Here is a 9413-nt window from a genome sequence, read left to right as displayed (position 1 = left end):
CTTCAACCTAATGCTGTATTATTCTGAGGAATAAAACTAATGTCCTGAGCAGAAGTCTACCTCTGCCAGGATAGTAAGTGTAGTCCAAGGCCTGGTGTAATGGTATCTGGAAAGATAATGGCAAATTTTTGTGATGAGAAGAGATAGAGAATTTTATGTTCCTCTTATTTCCCCCAAATATGCTCCCATTCCCACTAACACATATGAAAACTTTTTAAAATAATCTCCCATTTACTGCTTTTCATATGTACATGAAGCACATCCTCAGCCAGTCCAGGCAGACAGTCCTTCATTCTCTTATCATTCCCTTTTATAGTTACTATGGCAATGAAGCAAATTTCTTCAAAGCTTCCCTCAAAACTGTGAGCAAACTACCTTAGCAAAAAGAAAATAATACTCTATTATGTTCTTGAATAATACTGGTTAAATATTCAAAAAGGCTACATTGGGGACTTATCACTGTTCCGTGATATCTGGGGTCTGAGAAGGAAGACTCCAAGCATAAAGGCTGAAATCAAGACTTGCTAATTCACATGTCTGAAGGAAGATGTTGACAGTGATAAGAACCTTTTCTGAGCAAATCCATACAGACTTTCTTTGTTGACTTCCTCACAAGATGGTGGTTGAGTTCCAAGAGCAGCTACTCAGAGTGAGGAAGGTAGAACCTATATCCTTTTTGTGACTTATCCTCAAAAGCCAGATAGTATGCCTTTTGCTGTACTCTAAGGGTCTAATTAGTCCACAAGGCCAATCTCAGATTCAGTGGGAGGGAATAAAGACCCTACCTCTCAATGAAAGAAATGTCAGCAATAACAGAAGAACTTGTGAGGTGGAGGAAAGAGAGAGAGAAGACTAAAGAATTTGAAAATCAGTGAAAGCCTCAAAATGGGTAATTGGAATCCAAGAATAGGAGAAGAGAGGATATAGAAAGTCAATATTTTAAATGGTAATGGACACACATTTCCAAAATCCCATGAGTCTGGAAAGAAAAGGTGGATGTCTAGCTTGATAGTCTTTCCTCTAACATCCGGGATACCTGAAAATTTGATTTTTGATTAAAGTCACTTTACAGCATTAACTCAAGGAACTATTAGAGATTTGATTACACTAGATCAATGATAACAGAGAATACAGCCTTGGGCTATGTACTGAATTAAGCATCTGTATCTCATTGTCAACATTGTTTATCAAATAATGAATAACTGAATATGATGAGATACAGCTGCACTAGAAAATGGATATTATTATGTATCCCTTGAGGATTTTGTACCTAGCTAGTCACATAGCCTTAAGGGAATAATGTGACCAGCTAAAGGTAATCACTGAAGGGAAACCATGGCTTCTTTGAGCTGATCTCTTCTCAAACAATTATGTTCATCTCTTACCATTACACACATCTAGACTGGAGAATATCTGGGTCTCTGGAAATAGAGACTAATAGTAATAGACTCTAGCTATGCTGTTTTGGTTCTCTTACTTTCAGAAAAAGAGAATATCCTTTCTTGGCTTTTAGGTAAATAAATGAGATGGAAAGAAGCCAGTTTTTTCCCATGAATCTGTTAATCCCAATCCATGTCCACTGCTGCTTAAAAGGCAGAATGGATATTGCAAAGTAGATTACAAATGGTTGAGGGAGAATAACAAAAGGTAGAAAATGACTATGAAATATAATTTTGTCATTGCTGCCAATCCCTCAGTGTAGTATAGTCACTGATATAGGAAGGCAAAGTAAACAAAATCAAACAAAAAAGTAATTAAGACATATTTGAAGCTGTGACAAGAATAATGCCCCCACACAACATGCCTTAACCCCCTAAATCTGTGTATATGTTACTTTGTATGGGAAAAGCATCCATAGATATGATTAAGTTAAGGGCCCTGAGATTTTCCTAAATTACCTGGGTGGGCACAGTATGATCACAAGAGTGCTTACAAGAGGAAAACAGGAGGCTCAGGGTCAGAGAAATAAATATGGTAGAAGCAGAGGCTGGTTGGAGTGAAGTGGCCAGGAGCCAAGGAATGGAGGCAGCCTCCAGAAACTGTAAAAGGGAAGGACATGGATTCTCCTCGAGAGCCTCCTGAAGGAATAGAGCTCTGCTGACATCTTGATTTTAGCCCCATAAAACCCATTTTTGCATTCTGACTTCCAAGAATGTAAGATAATAAAGTTAGATTGTTTTGAGCTACTAAATGTGTGGCAACTTGCGACAACAGTAACAACAGATATAGGTACAACCAATGGAATATACAATGATGAGTGAAAAGGCAAGTCCAGTGACATTCCCCTGATCTAATCAATTGTAGAAGCTATGATATGTGTTGCCATCACCCCACACATGAACCTTTATTCAACCCTCCTTTTAAGAGTGCAAGAGACCGTACTGGAACCTAGGCAAAACTGACACTAGGCAAATAGGGTCTTTAATGGTATTAACAATATTTGGATCATTCAAAAGAAGCAGAATGGTTGACATGAAAATGATGATAATAATGGAAATAAGAAAGAGTTAAACGAAGTCCAACGTAAGATTAAATCAATAAGGGGGTGATATAAAAAGAGATGTGACACATTGTTATGAACAGGATGGACAAAAACCAACCCCTGGCCAGGCAACACAGCAGGGAAAAGAGCCTGTCATCTTTTTGGATACACTTAAATCCAATAATGGTAAAGGAGATTAATACAAAACAAAACAAAAACCAAGATATTAGAGCACAGTACTGAATAAATTCAATCTTTTATGTGCTAGTTGTAGAAGATGAATGATTTGAGGATCAATATCATTTCATCAAATCTCCAGCTATGGTTCCAAGGCTGAATGCTATAGTTAAAGTTAAATAGTCAGGGGTAGAAAACACAAATTTGGGGAAGAATAGATACTGATGCATAATATACTGGAAAAATATGCTAACATTGAAATCTGGGATGGTAAATTCAAACTATGGGCAGCATTGTTATGGTGAAACTGTAGATTAACCTGTATCATTGACTGGTAGCATCACTTGAACCAGGATGCATATTTGAAATGAATGAGACCAAGACCGTAACTGAGAGCAACTATCATTGATGGCTTATAGTTGGATGTTGGGTAAGACTGGACTCTGTTTTATTGTTACACTACATAGAAACTTTAGGAATTTTTTAAAGCAGAAATTTTGTATTCATGAAAAGGTGGCAGAAGTAAGCATATGACACCCAAAATATCTCCACTTGCAAGAGTCCCCACTGGCCTCTGAGAAAACTAAATGGTTCCTAAAAAGTAAATGCTCACTCTTATGGCTTGAATTACGTAGTTTCTCTAATAGCATCTGCTGCCAGGTATGATGACAGGCTAAAGTATAAAATTGACTGTTAGGCTGTCATAGAGTTGGCTAAGGTTTCCTTTTATGTTCTATCTCAATTTTGAAGAAAGCCAAGCACATATTTTTCTTTTTTTTTCTTTTCTTTCCTTCCTTCTTTTTTTTGAGTTTATTCACTATTCCTTCTTTAGAGTCTCTGAATTTTGCAGGATATTCTTACAACCTGATAAGAAGTATAGATTTGATTTATTACATTATTACACTAGAGCATTGTCTTTTGCAGAAAAGATAGCCAAGAAATTTTGGAAATGGAATGGCATATATGACTGATTATTATGGCATATATAAAATATATAATGGGATCTACGACTAATAGTAAATTAAACCACATAAAATATAGGACCCAAATGATCCTGTTAAATTATTGGAATAGCTTAATTATGGCCCACAAAAGACATTCCACAACCAATATGATATACAGACCTATTGTTGCAGCTTTCTAACAATAAAGTGTTACAACCCTACCTGAAACTTGTTAGATTTTGGTGGACACATATACATCACATATCTTGTTAACATCTATACAAAAAGATACCAGAAATGAATCTGAATTTGTCTGGAGGTCAGAACAAAAAGAGTTGTCTGAAAGACTTACAATGCCAGCAGTGCTATTAGGGAGCTATAATGCTAATGCAGGAACATATTATCAGTGATGATTTTGGGTGGCCATTATCTTATCCGTGGGCTGTTTGTAGCTCTCCTTCTTGGAACCAATAGAACCCAAGAAGAATTTCATTATCTTATTTGCTGAATGGGCTAAATCTCATAAGTTTTACAGAACAGCAAGCTAGTTTACTGATGGAATCTTCCAAATCTCATTTCCACATTTTAGTTGGAAATCCATTATCGTTTTGCCTGCAGAAGTTAAAAAGTAAGACTTCAAAATAGGCAGAATTGAGGAAAGCATATACGGTTGTGCAGGAAAACCTAGAATCTTGTCCCTGTGATATTTGGCTATTTAAAATCATATGACATGACTGAAGATCGTTTTTTATGGCCAAACAAATGGACCCTTCTTAATTGGATAAATTAAAACAGTTCCCCAAGAGGAATACAATCATAAACATATCTGTGGAGAATATGAGGGAGAATTATATTTGGGCTATGTAGCTTCTCCAATTCCAGAAAGAAAAAGAAAGAAAGCAATTTCTGTTTCAGATGGACTTTAGAATTCAAAAGCGGATTGTCTTCTGTTCCTTGGAGGCTGCTGTTTGGATACATGAAATGATAAGGCATAGAAATGTTTGGGCTATATAATATTGACAGAACAATATATTTCCTAGTCACAAACTAAAACTGCTAATGCGGTAAAATGCTGTTTAACAAAGAAATAATCTAAAAATTACTTTGGAAAAAAGTCTGGGAGGAAAAGTTTCAGGAAATAATTGGCAGTAGCCCCAACTGGCTTCATCTGGGTCCTAGCTCAGAAGACACAGCTCTGCTTCAGGTGCTGCATATCCTCTGACCAAAATAACACCCAAGAAAGAAGTAAACATTTGGAACAAAGGATTTTTTTTGGCCTCAATGTGTTTCATTGGGTTACATGTCTCTATATCAATATAAATATTTCATTGGAGGCAATATAGAAAAAAATGCACAAAAAACAAAATTTTATACAGAATTAGCCTGACTTGTTAGAGCTCAATAGCATATTTATGTATAAAATAAATATACAACATATCCAACTGTAGAGGCTATAGATACATATCTTAAATTTTAAAACAATATAGGAAAGTGGACATGGAGATCTTATTTTCCTATCCATGCATTCTTGTTTCAAAAATGCGCATTGTATTGAGTTTACAAACTCCTATATATTGATAGTACATACTTACATTTTTGAGCAGCCAGGCTACCTTGCCCAGTATTAAATAGTTATTAATGATACTATTCATGATACATGATGGGGGTATATAACTGTGGTGAGTTTTTAAGTGTGTGTGTTTTTCTCCTCTTTTTTATTGGTAAATAATTAACACACTATTCTATATTAATTTCAGGTATACAACATAATGAGTCAACATTCTATATATTATTCAGTGTTCACTAAAATAAACACACCATGGGTGTGGTGTGTGTGTGTGTGTGTGTGTGTGTGTGTGTGTGTGTTGCCTTTAGTTTTTCTTTTCTGATGAAATCTGTCAAACAAAGTGTTTTTTTCAGAACACTGAGTCGTTGCTGTTTAGAGAAATGGAAAAAAAATCCCACAATTTTATCTCATTTTGCTGTGAAATAACTATCCCCTAATAGTAACATGCATTACATACATTATTTCAATTAAGAAACATTATTCACAGTCATATTGAATAACCCTGAGTTGCTTCTTAGTTCCATCATTTGGTTCCTAATAAAAAACAATGTCACATCTTAAGTTTTTTCCTTATACTATACTATTCATCGTCTCTAAAGCATTTTATCTTTAGTCTCTTATTGTGCAAATCATAAGCACAGTATTGAAAAACTAATTTAAGTTATTTTTTCTAAGATAGTATTGCATTTGTATTACTCTTATTATTATTAATGTTATTGTTAGTTATTTCTGACCACCAAGAAAGGAAGCTTAATCAAACAGTGAGTAATTAAAATGCCTTCCCAGCTTGACCCCGTCCAATCAACCCCAGGACCAAATGTCTAGGTTTATTTTTTTTCTTTTTTTTTGAAGTAAACCATATTGAGTTAGACTTGAGCCACAATACTGTACTGTGGTATTATGGCCCCTGATTAAATTCACAGCATCTTCCTTGCAACAGGAGAAGTTTAGTCATATGTTCTGACTGAAAGTGAGGCATGCAGAAGTCCCAATGTGGGCTATTATCTGATCCATTGTGATGGCAGGTCCTTTGTTAAAAGTTGATTTGTAGGCTAATTTGGAAATTGTGAGAATGGGTTATTTCTGTATGTTATCCAAACGTGGCCTTGGGCTATTGGAAATTATGGTAGCATAATTATTATCACAGGGACATAAATTTTGTTTGCCTGAATTCTCTTTCTGGCTATCTTTGTGGATATTCAAATTAATGTCATCTCTACTATTAAATAGCACATGTAGATGTTTTATGTGCCAGTAAAAAGGAAAAATAATGATTTTTAAATGATCAAGTTATTTGATCAATAGGTATTCAGATTGTATGGATCAGAGAAATCAAAATATTATAATCCACTTTGATTTTCCTGATTTAAATAAATGCCTTTAATGACTTTGATAATTTAATCACTAAAGATGTCTACCTGTTCCATTAGTAAATGTGTGCACAGGAAACTCAATTACATATTACTGTTTAGTATCCCATTCAAAAATTTTTATACCTACTCAGGTTTTTGTTCATTTGTTTTGTTTTCGTAACACAGAGGGAGATGATGTATGTATTATATACATATGTGTATATATACAGAGAGAGAGAAATGATGTATGTATAGTTAGTAGGTGGATAGAAATTTTGAATAAAAGTATCTGTTTAATGTCTTCTCATTTAATTTATTCTTCCTAACAAAAGTATTTCTAGACCCCAAAGATCATAACTGGTTATGAAAAAGAGAACAATGCTTTATATTAATTACCTCTCAAGTACTATTTCTAAGATACATAGCATAGTTTATGCATATGAAATCAATAAACTTAAAAGAATAATCTTCCTCTCTCATTGACTACTTTCATCTACTATTTGACTTCTGTTTTTTTGAGTGGGAAAATTACCCTCAGATTTTTATGAAGTTGTGCTAATCATATACAAAAATTCATCATAATTATCATCAACTAATGATCTGTCCTGGCCCCTTCAAATCCACTAATGTTACACATTGGGGAAATGACAACTTTCTCTACACAAGATGAGTGTAGAGGCAGGGGGGGGGGTGGAATTTTTCATTCTGACATGTCATTATTTAATATAAAGGTGTAGAGAGATAATGAGAAACAGATCGTTATTATTGTGGAAGGTAATTGTGTTATTGTGGAAGGTTTTATTTTTCTCATACACTAAACTGAAAAAAAACCCTAATATGGCCATTTATCTAACACATAGAATGTCCAAAATATAACATCATTTAACACCCAACTGAGGTATAAAGAGTATTCACTTCACTATAGTAAGTAGTAATATACTGAACTGTCACAAGAAAATCTCCTTGACTGAATTAAAAAGAAAGAATTAAACTAAAAAAAATGAGATTAGTTAACTTGAGTTGCTTCTAGTTGTAAGTAACAGAAAAACTGAAAAAGTAATGTGAAAAGGGGGATTTATTGCCTGAAACAAGACAATGAGAAGAGACATTTACTTTTATTACAATAACAACAACCACTTTGTGTGAATTCTTTAAGAACTTCTAGCATGGTTAGTTATACCCCGAAGGATATTCACTGTGATCAACACAATTTGTACTTCCTTGGGAGCTCCAAAAGCTCAAGCCCCAAAAATGCTGGGACTGGGGAACCAGAGGCCAAGAGAGATTTTGAGATCTGAGAGGCCAAAGCCAAACAGTAAAAGGCTCAATACCTGAGTGGCATTGAGGTAGCCAAGGCATAGAGGGACTATGAATTGAAGAAGAAGGCCACATTTGACACCAAAGCCAATGCCAGCCTAGCACAGGCTGACCTGGTCAATCAGCTTCTGGTGGCCAAGTAGCAGGTACAGGTGTGAGTTGTGGAGCAGGCCCAGCAGGTGGCAGTGCAGGAGCAGGAAATAACCCCAGAAAAGAGCTGGAGGAAGCCACCAGAAAGAAGCATAACGCTACAAGCTGAAGGCCTAGCCAAGCAGAGAAGTTCCTGCTAATTATGCATCCAGAGACAGAAGAGGAGTGTGTAGATGTGTGAGGAGTCCAAAGCCTTTGCTATAGAAACAGGAGACTCAGGTGGAGGCTGAACAGATAGCTAAGAAGGCAAAAGCATTCCAGCTGTACCAGGAGGCTGCTCAGCTGGACATGCTGCTAGAGGAGCTGCCACCAGTGGCACAGGGCATCACTGGTTCCTTGACCTTAGCCAATATGATCACACTGGTGTCCAGTGAAAACGGGGGCTGTAGGAGTGGCTAAAATGCCCTGGAAAGCACCAGACATCCTAAGCTGCCTCCTTGAGAGTGTGCAGAGACTCACAAACATCACTCAATATCTCCCAGATGAACTAACAACCTGAGCCCTCAGTCTTCTCTGATACTTATCTCCATGGCTCAAGTGGTTTGAATGGTCCCCGTATTGCATAGACTTCAAGTGGCCTTCTGGAGCATGCTCTTTGACAGTGGTTCCACTTGTCACGTCTCCTTGCCAAATAGCCTGTGCCTTGCTTTGGAAGGGAAGAATTGCTCTCCTTCCCATTCTTACATGGCAAAGATGGCCAGTACCCCTGGGGTTCCGTGCTAGGCTCCTGATTATCTTATTCAACTCCCAGCTTACTTAACTTCCTAATTAAATTAGACTGTCTGAACCTGTTGTCTAGAATCCTTTCAAGACCAACACTGATAAATAATATCCTGGAGGTTCTCAACTTCACTTGTCAAATAAATTGTTGTTGATAAATTTTTAAAAATCTGGTTAATTATTTGTAACTAATGTAATCTCCATTCAGTAACATACAATAAGGAGGAAAAACATTTTATGTTGTTCACTGTGATAAAAATGTACTGTTTTGGAGGAGAACCCTCCTCCCCACCTGACCTCCATCTAATTTTGCAAGTCTTGGTTTGAGTTAGGGCTTATTTTTCCACTAAAGAATTTAATGAACACAAAAATCCCTTATTCTCGTACTGGTGTTAAGGTCATAGACAAATGAAGCTCCTAACTAAGAGTTTAAGAATTTGAGTCTCGAGGAAATAACTCAAAAACAAAAGGTCAGTTTATAATTCAGCTACAAAGCCATTTCCAGAAGCTGCAGAAACAGTGACCAGCATGGCGGCAACGTGGCCCAGTAGCACCAATTACAATCAACGAGAAAATGAGATTGTTTTCGGTAGCGCTAATGGTGGGGTGTCCGTGCGTTTGTGTTCCTTATCTAAATGTAGTCACCAGCTAAAACACAGGACACAGAGTAAATTTGAATTTCAGGTAAACAAGAAATGCTATTT

At 36.2% G+C, this 9413-nt stretch overlaps 1 pseudogene; it reads left to right on the top strand.

Moving 5' to 3' along the window:
- The first annotated feature begins 7688 nt into the window (after window positions 1-7688).
- LOC120223705 lies at window positions 7689-8488 on the top strand (annotated as a pseudogene).
- The last annotated feature ends 925 nt before the right edge of the window (window positions 8489-9413 follow it).

Source organism: Hyaena hyaena, unplaced genomic scaffold (genome assembly GCF_003009895.1).
Source record: "Hyaena hyaena isolate Hyena2069 unplaced genomic scaffold, ASM300989v1 scaffold_1028, whole genome shotgun sequence".
Taxonomy (NCBI): domain Eukaryota; kingdom Metazoa; phylum Chordata; class Mammalia; order Carnivora; family Hyaenidae; genus Hyaena; species Hyaena hyaena.
Note: the sequence above shows the minus strand (reverse complement) of the source record. Positions and strands in the feature narration are given on the sequence as shown.